The sequence below is a fragment of the Lacerta agilis genome, chromosome 10 (genome assembly GCF_009819535.1).
Source record: "Lacerta agilis isolate rLacAgi1 chromosome 10, rLacAgi1.pri, whole genome shotgun sequence".
Lineage (NCBI taxonomy): Eukaryota > Metazoa > Chordata > Lepidosauria > Squamata > Lacertidae > Lacerta > Lacerta agilis.
Window position 1 is genome coordinate 56,832,820 of NC_046321.1, and position 14,794 is coordinate 56,847,613.

Consider the following 14,794-nt stretch of genomic DNA (forward strand, 5'->3'; position numbering starts at 1 on the left):
AGTTCCTGTTATTATTATTTTAAAAAAAAACTTCTGCAACATCTTCAGTTCATGAGATTTCTAACAGGCATCTAGCACAGCCACTTGATTCAGAATGGAAAATGGATCTCAGTTAACAAAACTATGCAAAAACACCACTGTAATAATTCGTTCTCCTCCCCTTTCCTCACTTGATTTTGTGTTTTTGTTTGTTTGTTTGTTTGTTTGTTTTTAAATTCTCTCTTTTTTTTTTAAACAGAGTTTATTAGCGTTTTCATAATATAACACAAACCCAAACCCACACCTACAAATACAAAAACAAATACAATACACATAATGCCAGGATTCTTCTTCTTGTTTGTATACCTTACAAAAAAAAAAAATTCTAGTTCTGAATCTTGACTTTTGACTTCCCCCGCCTTTTCACCTTCGGTTTTAAATCAATATACTACTTTCTTAACATCTTTTCTCTATAAAAAAAAACTTTAACTTTAATTAAAGATAACACAATTATCTTGATCTTTCTATTATAACAAAAATCTTAACCAAATATTCTTATAAAGACTAAACTTATTTCTTCTGTCCTTTATCATGCTGCTTTTAACTTAAAATTCAATATCTCCCTACTTGTTTAAAATAAACTTATAGTTAACAGACTTCACTCTCCGATGTTTGTTTTTAAATTCTCATAGATTTTCAAATAAACTTATGCTCTCAGCTTAGAAAATGGAAAGTGGATTAGTATTAGTCTATGTATATTTTACTTGGTAGAAAGTCCTCCCGTGTTCAGAGAGGAGTTGCTCCTATTCAGAACTTTCCTGGAAAGTTCTTATTTATTTAATATAAAGCAAAGTTACTCACATTGTGGGCCCAGAGCAAGAGGCTGCTTTGGTGAACTGCTTAACACACACCTATATGGTAAAACGAAAGTCACCACAAGCTGAAAGGTGGAGTCTTAGCTCCAACCCATAATAACTGGAAACAATATTTAAATATTACAAATACACCATCACCCCTTGCCCTTAATTCACAACCCAGATGTGAGCCTTCAAATAATGACAAACACTCTGCTCTCTCACACTTCTCCTCAGGGCCAGGCTTCTCCCCTAACTTCTGGGGTATATATCTATTATAACCCATAAGTCCCAGACTTACGGACCGGCGGTTATTGTGAATGACCCCAAATGACCAAGTTCAGAATTCTCATTACTTTTCCTGGACTCATTCTTCTCAGGTGATTGTACTTACTAGTCCTAGGACTGGGTATAATTCCTTGATTTCACTCTCACATTTGCGAATGGACTCAGACCTTCTTTTACATTGCTGGTAAGTCTTTTCCTTTGCTACTGTAACAGAAGTCCTTGTATCTCTAATCATGCCTACTGCATGATTATTGAACTGCAGCTACTTTATAATTCTCAGGTTTTCCCCTATTACACAGTAAACAGTGTGCACTTCCTCATCAGCCTCCTCTCCCCTTTCCTTCTGTAAATGTTAAGCCTCCCCCCCCCCCCTTGCCTGTTCCTTGAAATGACTTGATTGTGCAACCGGATAGTCCCCTCTGCAGTTTCTTGCTAAATGCCCAGTTTTTATCCATCTGTAGCATTCGTGCAGTCTACGGAGGACAAATGCATTCCTCCACTAGGACAACACCTCTCCAAACCTCTAAGCTTCTGTTGTGGAAACAAAATAGAAAATTCTTTCCAGTAGCACCTTAGAGACCAACTGAGTTTGTTCTTGGTATGAGCTTTCATGTGCATGCACACTTCTTCAGATACATGCACACAAGCTCATACCAAGCTCAGATGCATGCACACGAAAGCTCATACCAAGAACAAACTCAATTGGTCTCTAAGGTGCTACTGGAAAGAATTTTCTATTTTGTTTCGACTATGGCAGACCAACACGGCTACCCACCTGTAACTGGAACTTCTGTTGTGGGCTAGTTTATAGATTCGTGTTATTGTCAAGTTGCGAATCCTGTAAATTCCTCACTGCTGCTTCCATGGCTGGTGCTGCTGCCACCTTTACAGTTTTGTCCCAGATCAGCTACCCATCAGCTGGTAATGGCTTTTCAGTTTTTAATAACTGCGCACACAAGTCTATCTCTCAGCTTCTCCTCCAGAATATTTCCAAGAGAACAATTTGAGTAAGCTTTTTTTTTTTTTTTTTTGAGATCAGCTACATACTCCCTTCCTCCTCCTATTGTGGAATTTGAAGCATTCCACAATTATGTTTGGCCTTGGAATATAGTGGTCAGACAAGCGCTTTTGCAACTCTGCCAAACTTTTATCCCCTGGCTTTTGTGGTTGCAATGAACTTCTTAAAAGGGAGTGAGAAAATACTGCCTTTTGTTTGTCACCCTCAGTGGTTGTGTTAGCATGGAAATAATGGCCCAATCTTTCCATGTATCGCTGCCATTCTTCTCTTCCTGGATTAAATTTCTCAATTTCCCCGTTGGCTGACATTTTTTCCTCATCGCCACTGTTAAGCTCTTATTTGTGGGTCCAGAACAAGACGCTGTTTATTGATGGAAGAGGCTAACACACAGCTAAATAGGAAAATGAAAGTAACCACAAGAACAAGCTAAAGGGTAGGGCCTTAGTGCCAGCCCAAAATAGCTGCGGGCAATATTAACTCTGTAATTACCCGTTACTGAAGAAGTCCCTTGTGGAGAAACTCAGGTCCGTCATATTATCTGTCACGTTTACATTCCCTCCAACATTTCTCTGATGGAAATAGGGACGTACTATTCCACAATAATAATTTTACTATTTATACCTCGCCCATCTGACAGGGTTGTCCCAGCCACTCTGCACAACTTCTAACATATATAAAAACATAATTAAACATTGGACATTAAAAAAAAACTTCCCTATACAGGGCTGCCTTCAGATGGTTCGGGGGTTGCATAATGCCATACCCACCTCAACATTTCTCCAATGAAAATAGGGATGTCCTAAGGATTCCAGGATCAAATCAGAAACTGGGACAGCTTCTGTACACCAGGGACTGTCCCTGGAAAATAGGGGTGCTTGAAGAGTCTGCCTTTATAGTACGCATGAAGCTGCTTGCTATATCTCTCTCTGCTGTTTACCTTTCCCACAGCCTAGCTATGTGCCAGTGTGGTGTAGTGGTTAAGAGTGGTAGACTCATAATCTGGGGAACCGGGTTCGCATCTCCGCTCCTCCACCTGCAGCTACTGGGTGACCTTGGGCTAGTCACACTTCTTTGAAGTCTCTCAGCCCCACTCACCTCACAGAGTGTTTGTTGTGGGGGAGGAAGGTAAAGGAGAATGTTAGCCGCTTTGAGACTCCTTAGGGTAGTGATAAAGCGGGATATCAAATCCAAACTCTTCTTCTTCTTCTTCTTCTACTATGATTAGGGCTAGATGTGAGCAGGTGCAATGAAGATGAATCCAGAGAAGATTGAAGTAAGAGTGGTACGCAGAGATGTGACATATCGGACTGTTTGCTACAGATATAGTCCAGTTCTCTAGTCGCTCACAATCAAGTGATCTTGATATGCTCCTGAATACAGCATCTGCCTGGAATTTCAGGGTGTGCTTGTTTCCAGGTTTGAAAGAAGCGAAGTTACAGGGAACCAGGCAGAGGGCCTTCTCAGTAGTGGCACCCTCTCACCAGATGTCAAAGAAATAAACAAATATATGACATTTAGAAGGCATGTGAAGGCAGCAGTTTTTAATGACTGGTGTTTTAATGTATTTTTAATCTTTTGTTGGAAGCCACCCAGAGTGGCTGGGGAAACCCAGCCAGATGGGCAGAGTAGAAATAAATACTGGTAAATATATTATTATTATTATTATTATTATTATTATTATTTACAAAATTAAAAGCATGGCACATTCCTGTGAGCAGACTGAATCTGCATCGAATTTCGAGAAAGCGACTTGCGTGGCACCATGACTAAGCCTACAACCCCGGTTTCCAGCCAGGGTTAGCTAAAAGAAAAAAAAACCCTCTCTTTTCCTCCCTTTCCCTATAAAACATGCTAATTGTAGTTAACTGTTTTCTTACCTCCTCTGCTCAGTTGCAGTTCTGATGGGCAACACCTTACGAATACCTGAGAGAGAGAAATCTGACCAATCAATGGTGTCATCAGCGCAGGACTTTTGGACCGATGTCCAGAGCCTCACAAATCAGAATGAGCAAGAGGCAGGGCTGGCTTTCTGCATCTTGAAGTAAGTGAAGTGATAATTTTCATAAGCTACTGTGCCCTGAATTGTTTGGGGGAATGCAATGTCCTTTAAATGTATGGTGTGTATGTGTATGTAAGCCTAAATATCTTGTTAGATCAAGTATAAAACAGGGTTGTTTTTTCTCACACCCCATCCTGTGTGAATCCAGACTCATGCAGCATGTTTGGGGGTGACAGGAATTGGGGCACCAGCAATGCTGAAGAGGACCACAGCTTTTCCATCTCTAACTGCAATGCCAGCCTAACAACTGCACCACTGGTTGGGTGGTTAGTCATTTGCCCGCAACCCTACCAATGTAAATTTATTTGAATCAAAATTAGTATAAAAAAGGGAAGCAAGAAATAATAGATTTGTGGAATTTGGTTTACATTCAAGATGGGAAATCTGTGGCCTTGCTCATTTGAATGGACTACAACTTCCATCATCCCTGACCATTGGCCACACTGATGATGGGATGATGGGAACTGGAGTCCTTGGGTTTACAAGATGCAGAGAGAGCTTATCCTTTGGATTACTTTAAATGACCACCCACAGAAAGCAATAACAACATTCTGGCGATAATAATAATAATAAATACTGGTAATAATTTGTTATTTGTACCCCGCCCATCTGGCTGGGTCTCCCCAGCCACTCTGGGCGGCTTCCATCAAATATATTTTTTTAATAAAGAATTTATTGGTATTTAAAAAGAATACAGACAAAAAAGAGAAGGAATACATACAAACTACAAAATACAAACAACAAAAAAGCAAAGTTATACAAAACATAAAACACTTATAAAACAATAACACCCCTATTTAGTTATTTTAATCTTGTTTACAATCTTACTTGGGGGGGACTTCCTCAAGTCCTCTCTTCTGCGTTCATTTCAAATATACTGTAGTAACTTTGTAACTATTTTAACTCTACTTTTACAACTAATCTTAATCCTTATCTAACATCTTATGTCTATCACCTTATTCTTAACAAAAATACAAAAAATACAGAAATCACAATTAAACTTATTATGTCCTATTTTAAACTAACATTTTAATGCTATTGCCTCTAAAGTCCACTGATTTCAATTTCAAATATCTAGCTTTTCACGTTGTTTCAAATATTCTTTGAATTTCTTCCAATCTCCTTTCATGCTTCCATCAAATATTAAAATACATAAGCACAACTAAACTGAAAGCTTAATGTCTAATAGTATTAAGATGTCTCGTGAGAGATGGCCATATTGTACAGTGATATAGAAGAGATAAGAGAAAGGATTTGTTCTAAGTTGAACAATGATGCAGGGAGAAAAATCAAACATGACCCGGGGGCTTTGATTTAGATCTACCGGTAATCATTTGTTGTTTATGTATTAACTATACACGTGAATGACAGAAACAATGCTGTCCCTGTCCATCTGACTTTGCTTGTGTGTATTTATGTTGTCCAGAACAATTAATATTCTTGTGGGATGCTGACCTGCAGAGACAATATCATGTAGTGGTCAGTGTGCAGGACATGAAACCTAGTATCTCAGCCTACCCTATCTCACTAAAACGAGAGAATCCCCCATGTATTCTACCTGCTACTGTCCTTGGAGAAAGAGTGGGACACAAATGTAATTTATAATGATGATTTTAGCAGCTGCTTGCTCTCTTCAAAGCAACATGTTTTAGGGATTGTCCTTTGGGGGTGGTGGCGAAGAGAAACTTTGATTATTCAGCAAGAGGTAAAATTCAGTTTCGTTTTCTGAAATCCTCTCTCATTAAAGGGTATGTCTGCTGAAAATAACATCCATACTTAGAACTTCGTTAATTTCCAAAGTGCTGGGAGGGAGGGGGGGAGTAACTAATTAGTTCTCACAGCACTGCTGCAAGGTAACAACATCCCAGTTTTACAACTAGAGCAGCAAATTCAGGAGGTTTCAGTGATGGTGACTCAATGCTCCAGAGAGGTTTATGATGAATTTTAGTCCCACGGCTACCACCCATGTCTCACTCACACAAACATGGTTATTCTTTCTCATTTTTTATTATTACTTGTAGCTACTTCCCTTAAAAAAAATAGGATGAACTAGAAACTGGGACTTTCTGTTTATGAAAGAAAATGAATGGCTTTCATTGTAATTAACATTCAATTCATTGCCAAGTTACTCTTGAGGGCAGCAAGGACTCTAAGTCAAGAGTTCTTCACACAAAAGGTTAACAGCTCCAGCCTTGGTGCACACTTTAAACATGTATGCCCAATCAGGCTTGCTTTTAATGGCAGGCTGGATTTCCCTACTACTTTTTTTCATATAATGTATTCAGCGCTGACAGCAGAACTCATTCTCGGAGCAGCCAAAACAGGAATATCCTCACACAAGAGTGAGGTACTGGGAGGATTCGGGGAACCTCAGGATTTGCAGAAGTACTAAAAAAAACCTTTAGAAAAAAACTGTAAGAGGGCAAAGGAAGAAAAGAATCAAAGCAGACTAATGAAAACTGAGCATGCTCAGTGGGCACAGAATGCTAACTCTGTGGTGGGGGGTGTGTGTGAGAGAGTGGGATGGAATAGGACAGATGTGGGAAACATTTCCAGCTTGAGAGCAGAAACTTTCTGGATGTAGTTACAGGTGGGTAGCCGTGTTGGTCTGCCATAGTCAAAACAAAATAAAAATTTATTTCCAGTAGCACCTTAGAGACCAACTAAGTTTGTTCTTGGTATGAGCTTTCGTGTGCATGCACACTTCTTCAGATACACTGAAACAGAAGTCACCAGATCCTTAAATATAGTGAGGGAATGGGGAGGGGTATTACTCAGAGGGTGGTGGGAATGGGTGATCAGCTGATAGGTGTGGAAAACCTGTTGACGACTCTTAACGGCTGCAATTAGTCTTGCAGGGAAAGGCAAGGGGTGAGATGGCTAAAGATAGCTTTGTCATGTACAATGAGATAAGAATCCAATGTCTTTGTTCAGACCAGGTTTCTCCATGGTTTTGAGTTTGGTGATTAGTTGCAATTCAGCCACTTCTCTTTCCAGTCTATTTCTGAAATTTCTTTGTATTAAGACAGCTACTTTGAGATCTTTTATAGAATGTCCTGGGAGATTGAAGTGTTCTCCTACTGGTTTCTCTGTCTTGTGATTCCTGATATCAGATTTATGTCCATTTATCCTTTGGCGTAGGGTTTGGCCTGTTTGTCCAATATAGAGAGCTGAAGGGCACTGTTGGCATTTGATTGCATACATAATGTTGGAAGATGAGCAATTAAATAGTCCTGAGATGGTATGTTTGATGTTGTTGGGGCCAGTAATGGTGTTTCTGGATGTAGCCAAAACAAAAAATAAGTGTGGCCAAAGTGAGCAGGGAGTCTGGCAATCCCAACCAATTGGACTTGGGGGGTGGGGATGCTTTTTTTCAATGCTACGTTCCTGGGTAGAAGAGCACGAGAGAAAGAGTGTTTATGTATGCATTTAGCTTGGAATGATTCCCCCCCCCCTGAAACTTGCAGGTGAGGAGTTGAAAGCTTAACAACCTCTCTGCACAGAGCACTCCCTGGCATGGCAGTTAGGCTGGAAAACTGCACTCCACTGGCACCAAACAGAAGGCTGTTTTCAAGCCTTGCAGGGGGCTGGTTTTTGGGGAAGGGTTTCCAATGTGTGGTGAGGAAAGGGTTAATGATACCCTCACCCGCTGCTACAACAATAAAAAAATACTCTCTATCATAAGAATTAGAGGCAAAAAATAAAATAAAATAAACCCTCCTATTGGAACAGAATGCTTTTTTCAAGCCTAAGTGCAGCAAGGATGATTTGGGGCAAGATAAGGTCTCAGTGCATGAGGAGCGCTAACCATTTCTTCCCTTGCTGCATCCAGGAACAGTGTGTGTGTGTGCATGCGCGCGTACACACACACACACACTCACATGTGCACACATAGAGCCAACAATGTATCTGCTGCCGGTACGTTTTTATTTGTGTGCTCAATTAGTGTTTTACTATGTGATGTTTTGATTGATTCACCCACCCAATCTGATTGTGAAGCTGCCTTGAGGTGCTCTGGCGCAAGAAGGCAGGATACAAGCATCTTAATCAGAAAGCAACTGCGAGATAATCACAGATCACAATGTTAATGGGAGATTTCCATGCTACAAGTGGTTTAGCTTGGACAAAAAGGGCCCACTAAGTCCAATGTATGAGAAAGGAAAACAATCCACAGCACTTAAACCAGGGACCTGGAACAGGCATAGGCAAACTCGGCCCTCTGGATGTTTTGGGGACTACAACTCCCATCATCCCTAGCTAACAGGACCAGTGGTCAGGGATGATGGGAGTTGTAGTTCCAAAACATCTAGAGGGATGAGTTTGCCCATGCCTGACTTGGAACCTATGGCTCTCCAGAGAAAGGGAGAGAATTTATATTTTTTTGCTGAACTGCATCATACTGGCTGGGGCTGATGGGAGTTGGAGTCCAATGAACACTAGGGAGAGTCACAGCTTAAATCAGGAGCTGAGCATACCTTAAGTCTAGACCAGGAGTTGTCAACCTGGTCCCTACCACCCACTAGTGGGCGTTTCAGGATTCCAAGTGGGTGGTAGGGGGCGAATCTACAGCACAAGCTGAATCCTCTTTCCATCTAGCACTGTTGGGCGGCAAGGAATTTTTACCATCAAGAAAGATGCATTAGTGGGCGGCAGGTATAAAAAGGTTGACTACCCTAGACCAACAACTTACAGGAACAAAGATGATAGGGAGGTAGCTCGCAACCTGTCCCTTTCTCCCTCCTGGGACACATCTTAAGGGTTTTGTCCCCAAGATAATCCCCTTTTCTCCCAGAGCAGCGCGATACCCGGGGATTGACGATGCCACCCGATCTCAGCCCAGCAAGTAGACGCTCCTCCTTGGTGGGGAAGAGTCGCCCCCAGCGGTTTCGCCTTTCCAGCCCTCTTAAATGTGCGCGTGGTAGGAACGCCAAAAGGCTGCGACTACACAGCAGGAAGGAGGCGATCCTGGTTTTGATTCCTCACAGCCCCCTACGGGGTGAAGCCGGTGGAGTGGGCGGCCCGGCGGGCGGAGCGGGGAGGTCTTCCTTCCGCCTCCCGCTGGCAGATGTTTGGGGACGAAGGAGAGAGCTGCGCGCCCGCGCCCACCCGGAGAACAGCTGCGGCACCCAAAGCGGGACGATTGCGCGGGGGCGCGTCAGAGAGGAAGCGAGGAACGCGGGGGAGTGGCGTTTTCCTGCTCCTCTCTCTGGAACCACTTTCCCTTCTTCTTCTTCTTCTTCTTCTTCTTCTTCTTCTTCTTCTTCTTCTTCTTTCTTCTTCTTCTTCTTCTTCTCCTTCTCCTTCTCCTTCTCCTTCTCCTCCTTCTCCTCCTCCTCCTCCTCCGTCTTCTTCTCCCCGCCCATAAGGGACAGGAAGGAGAATCAGACGTTCTTCCCATAGGCAAAAAGCCCGGCGAAGAGGCTGCTGCTGGGAACGGGGCTTCTAGACTCCCGGCACTCCATCGATCCCCAGCAGAGCTTCTGGCCAGGCGGGGCGTGGGAACAGTGACGGGTTTCGGTGCCTCCTGGCCTGGACGCGGCGGGAGTTGGGGGTGGGGAGAGGGAGAGGGAGAGAAAGGAAGGCGCGCCTCCGACGACGCCTCTCATTATTATTTTTAATATCGTCTGTTGTAACCCGCGCGCTGCGCGAAGGCTTCTTGGCCAAGCCCCGTCTACACAACCGGGTGGACGCCTCGCGTTAAACCCCGAGCACGAGGTTGCTGGTGTTCCCTTTTAGGAAGTCATAAACTCCAGTGTTGGGAACTGTTGTCTTCATGGAAAGACCCTAGAGAGCCACTGCCAGTCAGAGTGGGCAGTAACAGTCCAGAGGGACATGGCTTAAGGCTCTTCTGTATTTCAGTCCATGGTTTCCTATGACCATTTTGCCTCTCCAGTTGCCATTTTGCTCTCCCCACCACCCTGAATCTGTTTACTTCCTCCTATTATTCCAATCTCCCCTTGCTAACAGATTTGGCTATTCCTTTTAGCCATTTCCTTCTATGGGATTACAGTAAGGGAAACCATGTTTTATGTCACCAGCCAAATATTTATTTATACATACATACTACACCCATCTGGCGGCTCCCAACAGAATATTAAAAACACAATAAAACACCAAACATTAAAAACTTCCCTAAACAGGGTTGCCTTCAGGTGTCTTCTAAGAAAAGTCAGATAGTTGTTTATTTCCTTTACATCTGATGGGAGGGCCTTCCACAGGACGGGTGCCACTACTGAGAAGGCCCTCTGCCTGGTTCCCTGTAACCTCACTTCTTGCAGTGAGGGAACTGCCAGAAGGCCCTTGGAGCTGCACGATGAGGGTGGAGATGCTCCTTCAGGTATACTGCGCCGAGGACGTTTAAGGCTTTAAAGCTCAGCACCAACACTGAATTCTGCTGGGAAATGTACTGGGATCCAGTGTAGCTCTTTCAGAACTGGTGTTATATGGTCTCAGAGGTCACTCACCAGTCTAGCAGCCGCGTTATTGATTAGTTGTAGTTTCTGGGTCACCTTCAAAGGTAACCGCACGTAGAGTGCATTGCAGTAGTCCAAGCGGGAGATAACCAGAGCATGCACCACTCTGGCGAGACAGTCTGTGGGCAGGTAGGGTCTCAGCCTGCGTACCAGATGGAGCTACATATAACAGGGATTTATGGCTCCCAGGGCCCTACCAGTTCCCTCACCCTGGGAATCCCCAGATAGCTGTGCTTTGACTGCCTTTCATGTTGGCATCCTTCATACCAGTCACATCAGTCTCTGCTCTTCATTAGGGTACTTGATTCACCGCTTCTCTTGGTATATGTTGCAGGCAGCATTGACTTGTAGGGGCAAGAGGCAATTGGCAAGTCAAACCGCATTAATCCTGATGTAATGCAGGAGCTATTTTGTGAGCTGCAATCTCCTCGCCAACCACAAAGTCACCAGGAGGCCTTAAACAAGCTGGTATTTGCCTGTTTGCCAGCTTCCCAGCCCTCACGCCCCTTCCCCCAATTGGCAGAATTAGTTTAATGTATGACCTAGTCTTGAGAGGGCTGTAGTATGAATTATGGAGCTGATGTATGGGAAGTAGCCTGAACACTTGAAATGTGCCACATTTGCTATCTAAGTATTATGATTACAGCCTATCAACCTCCACCCATAGTTGAGAAAATAGGTACTCTGCCCATGAAATGTGTACCTACATTAAACAGACGTTAAAAGAAAGCAAAGCTGCAACCATTTGATAGTTCAATACTTGGAAATAACTGCCTCTTAATTCACCAGGACTTGTTTCCAAGTAAGTGCTCATTGTAGGGACCCAGGTGGCGCTGTGGGTTAAACCACAGAGTCTAGGGCTTGCTGATCAGAAGGTCGGCGGTTCGAATCCCTGCCACGGGGTGAGCTCCCATTGCTCGTTCCCAGCTCCTGCCCACCTAGAAGTTCGAAAGCACCTCAAAGTGCAAATAGATAAATAAGTACCGCTCTGGTGGGAAGGTAAACGGCGTTTCCGTGTGCTGCTCTGGTTCGCCAGAAGCGGCTTTGTCATGCTGGCCACATGACCCGGAAGCTGTCTGCGGACAAACGCCGGCTCCCTTGGCCTATAGAGCGAGATGAGCGCCGCAACCCCAGAGTCGGACACGACTGGACCTGATGGTCAGGGGTTCCTTTACCTTTACCTTTAAGTGCTCATTAGACCACAAGACTTGGAATGATAAAGTTATAAAGTTGGAAGGGACCCCTTGGGGTCATTTAGTCCAACCCCCTACAATGCAGGACTCTTGCCCAATGTGAGGCTTGAACCCTGAGATTAAGAGTCTCGTGCACCACCAAATGAGTGAACTAAGAAGTGGAAGGGAGTAACTTCCATTATTAGTTGGGCAGGCTTCTAAGTGCATGGCTTTCAAGTACGGGGATGTGTGTATGTTTGATTGAGTAAAATGCGTATGTCTTCCGATACAAATTGAGGTTTATTTATTCCAAGACTTGCTTCCAGATTTCAGTGTTATCTGAGGGGAAAGGTACCTGCACAGCTTTCCTAGGGCTTACTCTGTTCCACACTAAAACTAATGGTCCTCTTCTTTTTCCATTGCAAACACATCACATCTTAGTTTGTGTTCAGGGATCTGTAACCTGTCCCTTAACACGTTTGCTCAGAAGTAAGTCTTACTTCCAAAGCGAAAGGCGTCAGGCTTGCATCATATAGCTTACATTTCAGCGGACAGTGTCATGAAAGGATCATATTAATGGGGGCCACTAAAAAAAATTCAGAAATAAAAGGCTTGTTTGGAGCCTTATGAAAGGGTGCAGGATTGCTTAACAGACAAGGTAAATGCTAAGCCGGTGAGGGGTGCTGTATTTGTACAGTGTATTGTATTTGTTTCAGTGTATTGTATACTCACTAGAAGGACAGATCCTGAAGTTGAGGCTCCAGTACTTTGGCCACCTCATGAGAAGAGAAGAATCCCTAGAAAAGACCCTGATGTTGGGAAAGATGGAGGGCACAAGGAGAAGGGGACGACAGAGGATGAGATGGTTGGACAGTGTTCTTGAAGCTACTAACATGAGTTTGGCCAAACTGCGAGAGGCAGTGAAGGATAGGCGTGCCTGGCGTACTCTGGTCCATGGGGTCACGAAGAGTCGGACACGACTGAACGACTGAACAACAACATTGTATTTCACAAACCAGGATTCAAACCCTATTCTGTGGGACAAGAATCTCCCAGGCACCTTCACTGGTTTCTTCATCCTCATATGTCCCACTCAGAAGCCCTTAGAGCAAATTCAAAATGAGATACATTTCGCAGACCCTCCAAGTGCCCCTATTTTCCAGGGACAGTCCCGGATTTACAGAAGTCATCCCGGTTTCTGATTTGATCCTGGAATGTCCCACTTTTCCTTAGAGAAATGTTGGAGGGCATGGATAGATGCGACCCCTGAGCCAAGATTAGTAACTATACAACGTTTAGAAGACATCTGAAGACAGCCCTGTATAGGGAAGTTTTAAAAATGTTTCATTATGCTTTTAGAAATGTTATAAGCCTCCCAAGGGGCAAGGTCTAAATAGCAAAGTTATTATTCGTAACACTCACGTCCCTATTGCGTCCCTAATTTTCAACTAAGAAATGTCGGAGGAGGGTATGATTTCACTGCCTACAGCGATTCCCCAAAGAAAAAACTTCTCTGCACATGCTCAGAGACACTTTCCCTCGCTTACATGTGGGGAGAGAGAGAGAGAGAGAGAGAGAACTCAGGTCTAAGGCATGATGGGAGATGCAATCCCCGCTGCTGCGCTGCGTGTCCAAGGTCCCGTAACGTGGAGCCGGAGCCGACCCGTGGCGCCCGCCGCCCGAAGCTCGCCCCGAGTCCCCCCCCCACCTTGCCGCCCCGTCACGTCAGCAAGCCAATCCCCCCTCCTCTCCCCGGAAAGCCTGAGCGGCTGCCGGATAAGCAAACAACGCGGAGAGGCGCGTCGGAGAGAGAGACCCCCTCGCCAGGAGCGCGCGGGAGGATTCCCTCTCCTTCGCTCGCACTGAGGGGGGAAAGCGGGCGGCGGCGGCAGCGGCGGGCTCGAGGGCGGGCCGAGAGCCTCTCTCTCCTCCCCGGACTGGTTCCCTGCCCTGCATTTATTCTTCTTTCCCTCCTCCTCCTCCTCCTCCTGCTCGCCTCCCAGTTTCCTGTCTGGCTTTGTGCTCGCGACGGATATGTGCAGCGCCCACAGGTGTGTCTCGTCCGCGCCGCTTTTGCCCGGCCAGGAGCGCGAGAGAGGCGGGCGCTGAGGCGCGTCATGTGATACGCTCCGGCTCTCTTTGGCGGCGGCGGAGGAGTAGTGCCTTCCCCCCCCCCACCCGCTCCTTCTCCGCCTTTCCTCGGCTCGGGAAGCTGCTTGCCGCCGCCGCCGCCGAGGCTCTCGCGCTGATTCGTGGAGGCTGCTGCTGCTGCTGAGGCGGCGCCTCCGCCCTCCTTCCTTTCCCCTCAGAATATGGACAGCAGTCCGCCGGCCCAGCCGCTGGCTGCTGCGGGTCGTGCGCGCTGCCTCGGGGGGCTGCTGGGCTGAGGCGCGGCCACTTTGGGAGAGAGGGAGCGGCGGAGGCAGCAGCCCCAGAGCCGCGCGCGCACAAAGGCGCCGCCACCGCCACCACCACCGACCAGCAGCGTCTTTCTCCGTGTCTTCTCCTCCGTCTGCCGCCTTCCAACTTGGGTAAGTTTCGCCCCCCAACCCTCCGCCGCCTCACCAGAGATCTCCCTGTCGGCGAAGGGGCGGCTCCACCTGTTGAAAGCCTCGAAACCCCTCCCGGGGGAATGCTGATTTGCTGAGCCAGTAAGCCAGGCAGGCAGCCCAAGAAACCTCTCTCTCGGGGAGCTTTTTTCTTTTCTTCGCCTTTCCTTTTCTTCCCCCCTTCCCCTGTCGCTGCTTCTCCCTTCCATTCACTGGGCGGCCGCCACTTCGGTGGCTCTTTCGGCGCGTCGAGGAAGTTGCTAGAGCCGCCGCCGCCGCCGCCGCGATCCCGCCTGGAAGCAGCCGGCGAGCTGCGATGAGGCCCGGGAGGAAGGGGAAAGTGGACCTCATTGCCCTGGTGGGTTTAATTCGAATTAACTGCTGCTGCTGCTGCGTCTTCTT